Genomic DNA, 14501 nt, shown 5'->3' on the forward strand with positions numbered 1-14501 from the left:
CCACGGCGTTTGTACTCGACGTAAAATAATAGTCACTATGCTTAATACTCAACTATCTTTACAATATTTATTTTACTTGACGTAAAATAATAGTAACTATGCTTAATACTTAACACATTGTTTGTACATATTATAAATTTTAACTATGCTTATTACTATTTGAACGTAATCTACCACAATAGAGGTCCTAGGTTTTTTTTAACTATGCTTATTACTTAAAGCATTTCCATACACAGTGTTATTTTCAGTGTTGTTAAGTAACGAATTACAAGTAATCGGATTACTTGTAACGATTACTTTTCAAGTAATTTATACTTGTAACGAATTACATTTAAAAAATGTAATTCGTACTTGTAATCGGAATACATAACATTAATTGTAATCGTTACATTAAGGTAATCGATACTTTATATTTACTTGCCGTTCCTTTTATTCTCGGAACGTATAATGAATACAGTTAAGAACAAGAAGAACATACATTTTTGTATTAGTAAAGTTTATAATTTTACGCTTGTAGTGCTAGTGACTTGCAGTGTATCCAACATTACCCTATCCTAAAATCTGCATTTATAAAATTTAACACATCACTACCGTCAAGTGCTCCCGTTGAGCGTCTTTTTACTGTTGGTAAAGATGTTTTTGCCATCAAGAGAGGGAATATATTTGATGAGAACTTTATAATGCAATTGTTTTGTAAGGTCAATTCCAGAATTTAAAGAGTGTTACTTTTATTACAGGTAGCTACTTGTATGAAGTCTTTTGATGTTATTCAAGCATGTTTGTCCTCAAATATTATTCATTTAATTAAAGATAATATATTATTTAATCATTACATGAAATAAATTTTTTTAACAAAACATATATGTATGTTTATTAATGTAACAGTGTGTAAAAAAATTTAATTGTAAGTCAGTTTTAAAATGGTAGTGGAAAGTAATTGTAATTGTAATTTTACTGATTACTTTTATGTAAAGTAATTTTTACTTGTAATTAGTTACATTGTCACCACAGTAATTGTAATTGAGCCCAATTACTTTTTCCGAGTACTTCAAACAACACTGGTTATTTTAAAGACGTTATTATCCTTATAATATAATGTGGGGATTATAATTGCGCAGTATATGAGTGACGCTCCAGCGGACAACATCTCACTCTCTCTGCGCGGGATTTTTTGAGGTTATGTTTATTTAGTCATAGCTAGTAAAGCGGGGCTTTTAAGCATATTTTTTGAAACATGGTGGTTTGCTTTTTAAATTTAAATATGGCAGCTTAAGCATACTTTTCCAAGTTTATATATGGCTGTTTAGGCAAAGCGATTTTTTATTTCTTTTCCAAATTTTATATATAGTGGTTAAGCATACTTTTAGAAATTTAAATATGGCTGGGTAAGCATAGCGGTTGGAAATTTAAATATGGCGGGGTTTCTTTTCGAAATTTAAAATGTTGGTTTATGCATAATGGTGGGGGTGTGTGTTTTAAGCATACATCATGGCGGTATTAATTTTTTTAAATTTAAGCATAGCGATATTTAATTTCTTTTCGAAATTTAAATATGGCGGTTTAAGCATAGCTAGTATGGCAGGGGTTTATTTTAGGCATACTTGGGTGTGGAGTGGTGTGGGTTTATAGACATATATTTTTTTTCTCGAAATTTGATGGTTTAGGCATAGCTAGTATGGCGGCATTGCTTTTCGAAATTTAAAAAAAAACATGGCGGCATATGTATGTTATTTAATTCCCCATACTTCATCTGGTCCTGTGGTCTAGTGGTGAAGGCGTCTGCCTCCTAACCACGACGTTGGTGCGTCCCACGAATCGAATTCACATGCCGCCCAGGATTTTTGTTTACAATTCCCGCCTTCGGAGCGATGGTGGCGTGCTCCAGTAACTAAAGGCTGAACTAATATGGCGGCCTCCAGCAGACGGAAAAAAAGATTGCGGCCCACAGTGGCTGTGACGGTGGCGCGCCCTGGTAACCGATGTTAAGGTTAATTCTACTACAGGTTAGGAAGAAAACGGGTTTTCTTATGGGCGAGTTTGGCACAGGGAAAAATTCTGCCGCTAGGTGCGCTGGCGTAGCGAAAGGGTAACATTTTACACACTGCCATGAGGGTGAACGTGAGAAAACCGCATTGAAGTCAAATAAAATAGTCGGTATGGTATTTAGTTATGTGCTTTTTGTTTGCAAGAATTATATTGAACAAGTCTTCCGTTAAGAACGTGTAAATTTCACAACTTTGTGCCTTTTGGGTACGTAAATAAAAGCTATACTGCGTTTATGTTTCGCCGCGAGCAATCTGCATATGAAGGTAAGCAAATATTTGAGGTAAGTTATGTCTGGATGAAAAAAGATGTGCTTGTTTGTGTTTTTATCGGTGTGATATCACAGTATCTATACTATTTAGTTTGTGAACGTTGTTGATTCTCGGATTAATGGAAATTAGGCGAATAATAACTAAAGTGAAGTTGAGGTCATGACCTCACTTTACCTTACTTCAGTTTACCTGCAGGTAAGCTTTGTACTTCAATTACAGATTTACTTGTTAATATAGCAAGCATAACATAAACAACCTTTCACTTAGTTATTATTCGACTGATTTCTCGGGATATGCGACAGTCTTTCCAAGCTTAACGTAATTTTGATTCATGCCACTAATACAATTTACATACCATATTCCATTATCAGTTACAGTAAGTCCGAATTTAAAATTTACGGACACAAAACGTTGGTGATTTACTATGATATTTAAGAGAAAAATAATTGTTTTTTCAACTTTTCATCGCTTCACTGTGAAATTTGGTTTTCAAAACTATGAGTGTAGTGAGCTTGTATGGTGCACCCATCTACTTGCAGCATTTGTGCTTGTTTAGAAATTTGAAATAGGGATAAAATGTGGTAGGTAAATGGTTGTTCCTTTTGTGCTTAATCTTCAAGCACTATGTGAAGCAGGATGGAAAATATATTCAATTAAAAAAATTAAATAATTAGATCAATGCCATTGGATGTGTAGTTTAAAGGGGCGGTTCTTAACTAAACGATTTTACTATATTTTTTTTTTTTGGTAATGTAACCAACCTAACCAACTGTCTACACCCACTATTTAAGTATTTTAAACGCAGCTTACTAAATATAACCTAACCAACCATTTTCACAGTATCAAAATTCTTGACATATTTTTTAAAAATTATGTTATTGTAGTATACTGTTTTAACATGTAGAAACGTTAGGTTAGCTACATTAAAATTACTGTGAAATGGAGTGAATGATTGGTTAGGTTAGTTTTATGTGTATGTTGCAGAACTATTAGTTATTAAAATGGAAACGGGACAAACAAAATAATTCAAATTTTCAACCACATGGTTGCCTTCATAAGAGTGGAGAATACACCATGTAGATATGTGTAAAGGTTTTAAGTTGGATTTTTTATATTTAATTTACTTATTTATTATGCTGTTAGTGATGGCCTCAATTTAATTATTTGTTTATTAAATTGAAATCTCATTGCAAAGTACCACACTTAATTGAAACATATAATTCTATATCCATGTAATATGTTTTAAAATTGTGAACTTTTATAATGAAGTACCAAAGCTGTATTTTTTATGTTTCAATGGAATTTCACTGAAGTCAAAACACATGTTTTAGAGAAGTAATATAAGCAATTGTAACTATCACGTTTTAAAATTACTAGCTGATTGTTTTTAAATATATCAAATTGTGCTGGAAAAATCAGTGAAATAATATGTGTATTTGTATTACTAAGCCTGCACTAGAATTAATTTGTCCCTTGGCATGTAGTGTCTCTTGCTCCTGCCCTCTCTGTCGTCACCAGGTGCTCAGAGGCAGGGAATGCTACAATTGATATGTCCATAAATTTGTCCCTATTTTTCATTTTCAACACTGATTACTTTCCTGCATTTCATAACATTTTTTTCTGAGGTCTCAAAAATAGTTATTGAAAATTTTATAAGGCAAAAAAATTAAATTCCAATTGCAATATTGAACTTTTCCTATAGACATCACATAAGGATTAGTTAATTAGCTATTATTTGCTTTAAAAAATCAGCAATGAATGTTTTTTTTAAATAATACATACCTCCAATATGTTTTGGTTGACCTTTGATGTGAGAAGGTAACGAAAGCCAATAGAATTAAGTGTATGTGACAACTCAATGATTGATGTTATCATTACTCTTATTCCACAGGCTGTTGATGGTGAAAGAAACAATTCTGGCTGATATTTGGTGGATTATTCCCACGTGTCAATATACTCCAAGAAACCAAGAAGTGTCTACATAAGAAATAAAGAATCATTAAGTATTTTTAATGTTTCAATACAGGAAAATCTTTATTAAGTGCAGTTTATGAATAGAAGCTGTCTATAAAATTATTTTTGTGTACTTATTTAATAAAACAAGTATATATATTTAATTTACAAAATAATTTTTAATGTGTTGTGTGCACAGGATGTGAATAAATTGGCCGAGCCCATATTTCCCATTTCATTCCCAAAAATGCTCTTGGAAGCAAAAGAAAATTGTGTTCATAAATTCATTAGTGCCTCTGGTAGTTAGTCGGTAAAGAAAACAATGACAAGTACCATTATCGCTTAAATTTTGATGTGTGGAAATTTTATTATGAATAACTGCATTATGGAAATTACATAATTTGTACAGCAATTTTTAGTTACCTGCTTCATGAGAGTAACACTCATTTTCTGGAAATTTTTTGGCTGCACATGTTTATATGTTAAATTTGGGGCCATTCTTAGGCCTGCCGCTTTACTGTCATACTTCAATAGAAGTTCCAAGTGGTTCATGCATGCTGCTTCCATCCCGATCTTAAATGAAACAAATTCCGTAACAGATTTTAACAATCAAATAATCATATTGAAATGTCAGCAATTTTTTTTTTACATTTGAAAACTAACCTTAAATACACGTGATTTAAGCCATCTGTTTCTTATGCACTTAAACAAGTGTGGACCATCAGAAATGAAATATAACTTTCTGTCGCCTGTGTCACTACATGGGTGGGTAACTGAATTACAAACGTTCTTCTCATATTTTATGCCAATACCAAACTTTTTCCACATTGAACGGTTTGTTGTTGCTCCATCACACACTACGCAGTCTACAAACAGACCAGCTGCATCTAGTTTCGCAATAGCATCCAGAACCAAATTTGTAAGGACATTGCCAGGGGCTGCATTTTTGGTGAGATACAGACCAACAACGTGGCCCCAGTTACAAATAAATGGCCGAAAGAATAGGACCAAACCATGGTCAGCATACTGAGAGAACTGTGTGTCTGTTGTATTAGAACCTACATCCACTAACCCTGTGATTGTACCAGACACTGAATTTAAATCCAAATGTTGTGTTAAACTTATTTCGTCAAACGGCAGTACACCATGATGTTCAATAGTGTCTTTTCTTATAAGCAAGGATTACAGTTTACATTTAATGCACTGCAGAATATAATCTGAAATGCCACATTCTGCCTTTATACCTCGGATGTGTGTGTTGATAGTGCGTACTGTGGGAACAAAAAGAATTTTTTGTTCTTGAATATGCTTGTACAAAGAAGGGCTCTTACATCGCATAAGAATACATTCCAGTATCCATTTCATACTAAAAGAATTTTTCTGCAACGTACAGGAATGAAAGCACTGTTTTACAGCTTCTTGCTGTTTTTCTGACAAATTGTTTATGGCCTCTTGTAAAGCAGTAGTAGAAAGCTGTTTGTTTTTTCCTTGTAAGTGTTTTATCATTGTAATGGCAGATCTTTCTTTTAGTACCGAACGCTTCACATTTCTAGTTAGAAAGCATCTTCGTGGAACTTTAGATTTACTTATTAGTCGTGTTTTGAAGCATTTGCAGTGTAGGAAAACTTCATTTGAAACAAAGCAACATTTTGGACTAAACAAAATTCCATTGCATATTGTTGCATTACTTAATATTTTTAATGACACTTGAGGTGAGTTCATGCTGGTTATTTCTTTGATATGTACCCCTTTGTAAAACTCTATTATTTCCAACTTTCTGAGAAGTAACAAAATGCTGTCTGTAGTATGGACATAGTTAAAATTTAACCTCCTCATATTTATTTTACAATTGCAAATGTACAAACTTGGCTGAGCACTGTCACATTCCCAAACAACTTTAATTAACAAATCTGCATTGTTCTGCTCAGATTTTCGGTAGTAGAAATATGTCAGTGAAGCATCGTTTTCTGTTTTTCTGCCCCAACCATTATCAAGAGACCTTGATATTAGCCACTGCCACACATTTTCGTTTTTTGTGGTGCTTGGGGAGCTGGCACTTTGTGGCTCTAAGCGAGCAATATTGACAGAATTTTTGTTATCAATGTTCTGTAAACAAGAATGTTCAAACATGATTATTATTTTGCTATATATTTCTAACAATAAATATTCTGAAAAATTTTTATAACTATTTGTTTTACTTCAAAGTTATATGTATGTAAAACTAAGTATGTATGTGTATTTAAAACTGTGTACATGTAAAACTGTATGTATATGTAAACTGTAAATATGTAAATGACATGCTCCATAGCCTTATGGTTTCTACCAAAAAGAAGGCTCAATGGAATACAAATAAATAAATAAAAAATAATATAATAGTACACTGTGTACCTAGTTTCATACATTGTTTTATGCTTCTGATATAACTTAAATTATTGCCAAAAACTAATGTATTCCAATTAGTAACAAATCAGAGGTGGTAATTGAGTAGTTAATAAAAACACAAGATGATTTTTTTTTAATCACACTTACCTACAGTTTTTAATATGATCCCTTCTTTTACGAACTACTGGATCTATTACAGATTCCAATGAAGATTGTTTTGACTTAATTTACATTTGCGTATTCTTTAAAGATGTGTGTATGTATATGTAAACAATTGTGTGATAAAATAGGATTTTCTAAGCCCAGTGTACATTAATTTTTCAGATTGAAATTAAAATTCCCTTAAAGTTTTACTTAACAGTGATTAAATTAACTCAAATAGGTTTTGTTTTATAGAAAAGCAAATACTTTGAAAATTATTATTATTCCTATTGTAATGCACTCAAAATCTTTAAAGAATTTCATCCTTTTTTTTTTTCCTTCTGAATTGTGCTGGTGCCCAAGTTTTAATAAACATTGCAAATTATACTGCAATAAGGTAATTTTAAACAGACAATTATAGTCAAGTCTTTAAGTGAACAACTGAATTTCATGTTACGATTCTCAATTCTATACCTTTAATAATAAAACTTAAATGTATTTCAATTTTATGTTTTACTTAAAAGATATGAAAGAGCACTTTGCTGCCATAATTGTTTTACAGCAGATCCAATGTTCCTGAAGAGCCAAAAAATTGTGGAGAAATAAAAAAAGGTAAGTTAATTTCCCCTGCCATGAAGAGAAAAAAATATTTTGTAGGACTTAATGCAATAAAACTATCATAACACACACACACACACAAAATTCACAGCTATGCTATAGCGTAAAATCAAGTAATTAGGTATCTTGAAAACCACTGAGTACTGTGTGGTAAAATAATTTCATTAAAAGTAAAAATGCCATCAACTGTAAATGATTTTAAATGAGATTTTGGTTATTTTGTAATTTTAAATTTAAATGGTCATAACTGCAGCAAGTATTGTGTTTGATTCAAAAATGAACTTGCACTCATCTCTAGTTTTCTTCTGTATGTCTTGCGCTGTGTCAAGTATGGAGGCAAGTTTGGAAAAATAGTTGGCACTGCAGATTATGTTAAAGTTATTTTACCTCTTGGTATCTTGATGGTATCACCTTTAACTTCATGAACATAATTTCTTAATATCATTTGTTCCTGAAATGTGTATACATAGTTGCTAATTACTTGACATTGCAGCTGTAATAACAGCTGTGTTCAACATGTATGCCACATGCCACTTCATGTCCTGTAACACTTTGTGCTCTTTAAAAACTGTGCATCTTTGAATTTGAGCACATTATTGTTCGAGCTAAGTGGTGTTTAATGGATTTTCTCGTTTTCAACACAATCCACAATAATAAGCCCTCATTTGTGTTAAAATATAAGTAAAACTAAAAATGTTGAGTAACATTACAGTCACCCTAACAAAAATTAAACCGTTATCTCATTTTGTATTGTAAGTTTGGAACTATTCAAATCACTTCATTCATATATATATATATATGTGTGTGTGTGTTTTCTGTAAATCAACTGTGCTTTTTGTTCATTAGACTGAATTGTTATTAATGCCAATAAAGTTTCAAAGTGCTGTTAACTTTCTCTAGTAAGTGCAATTGCATTTAAATTAACACATGCAGTTCTGGTGAAAACTTTTTCAATTGGAATATTTTGATCTAATTGGTTATCTAAAAAAATGTGTTAAATATAGTCAACAGATTGGAATCCTTGAGCAAAATGATAACCTGAATGAAAATTGAAACGAAAGAAATATTACTTATGGTAAGTAGTATTATAGCAAACTAGAAGGCTATTTGAAATTTTTTTAATTAATTAATAGGTGAATAAATGTTGATATTTAAAGTACCTATTACAATTATCAACAGCCCAAAACGTACTGAAAATATGAATGCCAATTTTTTTTTTTTAAATTTTGGGGTTATTGGCATACAAAAGATATAACCTGAAGTTTTTTTTAATAATGATACAGAAACGAACACGAACCTTAACATAAACAAAAATATCAAATGCATGTTGTAATACCATTTTTATATCTGGTTTGATACCAACGAACTCATCCTACTCTACTACAGAGCCTAACGTGACTATCAAGCTGGAAGTCGGGATGGAATTGGTTAGGATATACTATTTATTTTCACGAACCTCGAAATTAATTTCACAAACATAATCAGCTTTCCTCAAGTCCTTATCACTCACTGGGATCTTTCTGTTCCATAATTCTCTTATTTTTTCGTCTGCAGGAGCCTTAAATACTTTTTAATGCTTGCGTCGTACTTTCTACAACATCCAGTTTTGCAACCGGGCACAAAACAACACTTAGGCATATTGAAAAACTAAATTAAAAACTACTTAGAGATGAAAGTTAAGCTATCCTAATTTTAAATTCAAAACGAACTGACAAGTTTTACACATATTGTTATTTCACTTTGAAAAATGCAAGCGGCCCATTTAAATACATTGAAATAGATGAAAGTGACCACCTCATGGAACACTACTGCTACCTGGCGGAGAAACCAAATAGTGTGCCAAACTTATAACATTGATCTTCCCAACCTGTAGTAGAATTAACCTTACCGATGTCAACAACAATGGTGGCCTCCAAGAGACAAGATGGCGGCCCCCAGGCTGGTACTGGCGAAATGTTTACATTTCAATATTTACATCGTCCCAGTAACAGCCTGCCACTCCTACTATTGCGACCACATATAGATGTTTCAACATGTAGCATTCAAATAGAAACAATTTAAGAGGGCACATGTATTAATACTTTGTGAATTTAAAGCGGTCCATAATTATAATTTTGATGAATGACGTAAAAATAAAACCAGGCCCTTAATTTCCTTACCAGTTTCCATACAAATTTTCTGTTAGCGCGCCTGCTCCAGTGTGGGTAGCATTTCAGAACCCTTTCAAGAGGTTTGACACTGGGAGTAAAGGTTTTCATACCGGAAATATTAGTTAACTGTTCTATAACGTGTTTTATTTTTTCTGCTTTAGTCACGAGCCAATGTTATCAAGATGATTGACCCGCGTGTAAGAACATAAACCTGCATATATTAACTTATGCAGACATTAGGAAACGTATTAGTTTGCTAAATGAAATTTTATGATATTGGACTATTCTGAAATGTATTTGGTGAACTTAAATAGTCATAGCATTGCTCTACTGTTAATACATAATCTCCTCCTAATGTTCCCATAGACTTGGATGTGTGTCTATAAAGCGCGCTATTTTTCAACTTAGGTAATGGAAAATAATATTTTTTCGATAAAATATTACTGATTCAAAAATATGCTTAAAGCAAACACCTAATAATATATTTTATTTGTTTATCCTATTGTTATAATATCTTTAAATTTATAGATAAGCCCTTTGGTTTCATTGTTTCATACAAGTAGTTTTATCAAATAATTAGTTATCTATGTTTATTAGGAAATTAATCTCCATATATTATTACTGAATAAACTTAGCAAATCATAGAAACCCCACACCTGTTAGTCTAAACGAAAATGCGAGATGGCTTTCCTTCACTTCAGATTTAAGTTTATTATACGAACTACTACATTAAACTGAGCGTGTTTCTTTGTCTCACTTGTTAACGAAAATTGTTAGTTACAATTTATTAAAGTAGTAGAATAAGTTAGTAACCAATCAGTATGAACGTGCGTATGAAATATGTGAATCGGGACCATTTGGAATTAGTACAATAAAAATAGCACACTTAATATTATGAATAAGTTGAATGAGCTGTCTTATTAATGTAAACTTATGAATATATAATAAATAAACTACATTTAAGCAAACCTCATTAATTTTAAAATTGCTCTGTTTTTTAATACTGCAAAACTTTTTTTTTTTTGCATGTGAAGTCAGGAAGATTAAATACCAAGTTCATCCACCAGGTTACATTATTTTCAAATACACTGAGATTTTTATATATTTTCAGTAATTGGTTGAATGGACATTAACATGTCTATCCTAGCCCAATAAGCATAATTTGTCGGCAAATGCGTTGGCTGGTTTTCTGTTAGTATTCTAGGTATCGTGTGTATGGAGTAACTAATTATTTCTTCTCTTCTGCTAGATAAACTTTTGCTCATTTTTATCCCCATGGGTATAATAGAAGGTATAGCATAAATTTGGCAGCTGTGTGATGGGCTTAATTTAAATGAATAATATAAGGACCTAACCTACACAAACAATAACTGGAGAATTATATTCTGAAGTATAAGAAGTTGAAACGCCAATGTACGAAACATATGTTCCAGATTCGGTTATCAACTAAATTTAAAAAAAAATTGTTTTCTTCCAAGTCCTTTAAAAACTAATTCCAAAAATTCTTTTTCATCAGAAATTATGTTTACTTTTTTTACCTGTACATACTCCCTTTAGAACAAGGTTTTTTAAACCGATGTAAGTTAAATCTAGGCTAAAGTTTAATGACAGGAAAATGTATTAAACTGGGCATGTTTATGGGTTCAAGCAGAGCTATAAAATGGTATCATTCAGTTACCAGTAATTAAGTAGGTCTGTACTTTTAGGTAATGTTATATCGATCTTAAAAATTGCAAAACTTGTGTTTCTATAATAAGCAGATAGAGCATAATAATTTGGGAAACTGTTGGCGTAATACAAGCTAATACTGTGCGTCTTGTACGGGATAGCCTAGCGTGTAGATTATACAGAACACAAATATGCATTGCTGGGGACAGGGAAGCGAGCGGTCGCCAGCTACAAGTTCCTATCACCACAGCCTGCTATCATTCTCTCATTCTCTGCGTCTGCCTTCTCCCCTCCACCCGCGCTGAGCTCAAGGTCGCGTCAAGAAAGAAAGGAAGAGGAAGGTGGCCGGAGCTGTGTCCCCCCACTCCCCGACTGCCGATCCTCCCTGCGCAGTGTTTCTCCGACTCGCCACCCTGCTTGGAAGAACAACTACAACTCTTGAGCTCGAGCGGTGAAAAAATCGGCCACGAGGCGGGCCCCTTAATGCACCCGCATGACCGATTTGAGATCCTGGCCGATATTCAAGCTCGTATTAAAAAAATGGCTAACTGTAAACTCCATCGCAACAACTTTGGAGACAGAGACTCAGGAATGGCCTTCGTTTGATGCAGTAGCCGAAGCAAGGGCTTGTGATCCGTTACAATCTTGAATGGTCTGCCAATAAGGTATTGCTTGAACTTTGTCACTCCGAACATTACAGCTAAAGCTTCCTTATCAAGTTGTGCATAATTTCTTTCACTTCTCTGCAATGTCCTGGATCCAAATGCTATGGGTGCCTCCGAGCCACCTTCCATCTGGTGTGCCAACACTGCTCCAACTCCATAGTCCGAGGCATTACATGTCACAATCACCGGTTTATCCAAGTCAGTGTACCAACACTTGGTCAGACTGCAAAAGCTGTTTCGCCTTCTCAAAGGCTTCAACATGTCTCTCTGTCCATTTCCAACTTGTAGCATCATCCAGTAACCAATGAAGCAGTTCCAAAACTTCAGTTCGACCTTTCAAGAACCTGTCATAAAAGTTTAGCAGCCCCAAGAAAGCTTGTAGTTCTTTCTTGTTCTGTGGCACTGGTGCCTTATGTATGGCTTCTACTTTGCTTAGAAGGGGGTGAACCCCATTGCCACCCACCAGATGACCCAAGAAGGTAACTGCATTCACCGAAAACTGAAACTTTGACCTTTTTAGTACCAACCCTGCATTTTATAGTCTCCTCAGCACTTCCTCAACACGTACCATCAATTCCTGTTCGTCCCTACCACTGACCAAAATATCGTCCAACAATACCACTGTACCAGTGACTCCGGCTAGCAACATTTCCATTAGCCGCTGGAAGATGGCGGGGCCACTACTGACCCCAAAAGGCAGTCGCCGTACCCGAAACAACCCCTTCATGGTGTTAACCGTTAGTAACTCTGCCGTAACTTCGTCCACCATCACCTGCAAGTAAGCCTCCTCAAGGTCAAGTTTCGTAAAAATCTGTCCACCTTCCAGCATTGCAAAAGCTTCGTTGATAGTAGGCAAGGGATAAACTTCCACTAACGCAACATTGTTCACTGTGCTCTTATAGTCTCCGCACAACCTCACTGATCCATCACGTTTCACTATAGGCACCAATGGAGTTGCCCATCTGGAAAAAGCTACTGGTTCATACACACCCCATTCCACCAGTCTATCAATCTCACAGTGAAACTTTCCCCTCAGTGCAAACACTACCGATCGGCACTTCCTGAACAGAGGTTGACTGCCGGGTTTTACCGCTAGTGACACTTTTGATCCTCTGTACGTTCCCAGTTCATCTGTCCTGAACACTAAGGGGTATTGCTTCAACATAATATCTAACATGTCATTGCAGCATACCCCAACACAATTAACCCCAACTAGTGTTATTCCTAGGGGCTCTAGCCACAAACGGCCCAATAAACTAGGACCATTACCTTGTACTACCAACAGTTCCAGAGGTATACTTTTCCTGGCCTTGAACTGCACCTCCAATTGTTTAGTGCCCAACACCTCCAGTGGTTCTTCCGACCAGGTACGTAACACTAAATTACCCTTCATCAGGGGCGGCTCTTCTGGCCATAACCATTTGAAAGTCTGTCTACTAATAATAGAGTAACCTGCTCCTGTGTCAACTTCCCTGGTGATTGGTTTCCCATCCAACCTAACCTCCACACACAGTGGACCACGCCTGCTTTTATCACTCATATTATACAAGGTGTACTCACCCTCTTCTGGGTCAGATGTCTCCCCATACACATGTGCCCCTACCCTCAATCAAAAGAGGAAATCAATTGATACTTGAAGTGACTGACCTGTTCACCCGGTGGGTGGAGGCCTATCCAGTGTCAAATTTCCGGGCAGGTACTATTGGATACATGCTGGAAGATGAGTTCTTTTCTCAGTATGAATACCCAACCATGCTGTTGACCGACAATGGCTAACAGTTTGCAAAAGCTAGGTGGCGATATTAGTGCGATGAGTGGTTAGTAAAACACTACACCATGCTAATGTATCACCCCTGTGCCAACCCAACTGAACAGCATAACCAGAAACTAAAGGTATGATTCTGCCTCTCTGTGGGAGATAATTACACCACTTGTGATATGTACCTTAATTCAGTCTTTTTCTGTCTTCGGTGCTAAACTAATGCGGCAACTAGGTTACTAGGTTCAGCCCCGCATTTTTTCTCCAGGATCAACAGCTGTTTCTACCATGGGAGTGATGGCTACCAAACTTGAGATTAGCAATAGTGTCGATACTTACTTTCAGGCAGCATGAACAGAAGTACACAGGTAAGCATATCACAATCAGGCAGTGTACCTGGTTGACCACACCTCTATCTCTGGCCAGCCACCACCAACGTTGACCACTGGGGGATTGTATTTTTTGAGAACACTCCCTCTTGGTGGGCCGAAACGACTTCTGTGCTGGGCTGGCACCTCTCTGGAGTGGTCCACACACTATTGTCCACTATGTTGGAGAAACAGCCTACCTGGTTCACGTCGACAATCATCGTACAGTCAAGATACACTGGGAAAACCTGCACCTTTTTCAGAAGGAGCCTCTAACGCAGGTTTAAGCCATATTGCCACAGATTTAAGCTGTAGTGGCAGAGAACAATGTGACTGCAGCACCACTGACACCACCTTCTACAGACTGGCCGATTGTATCCTACCCTAGTGACCCTCTCATGGACTGGGCTATCCTACCCACTGTCCAGAGCCCTTATGTCATCCTAGAAATCACTTCATTAGTCCCAGATGAACACCCAGAG

Source organism: Bacillus rossius, chromosome 1 (assembly GCF_032445375.1).
Source record: "Bacillus rossius redtenbacheri isolate Brsri chromosome 1, Brsri_v3, whole genome shotgun sequence".
NCBI lineage: Eukaryota > Metazoa > Arthropoda > Insecta > Phasmatodea > Bacillidae > Bacillus > Bacillus rossius.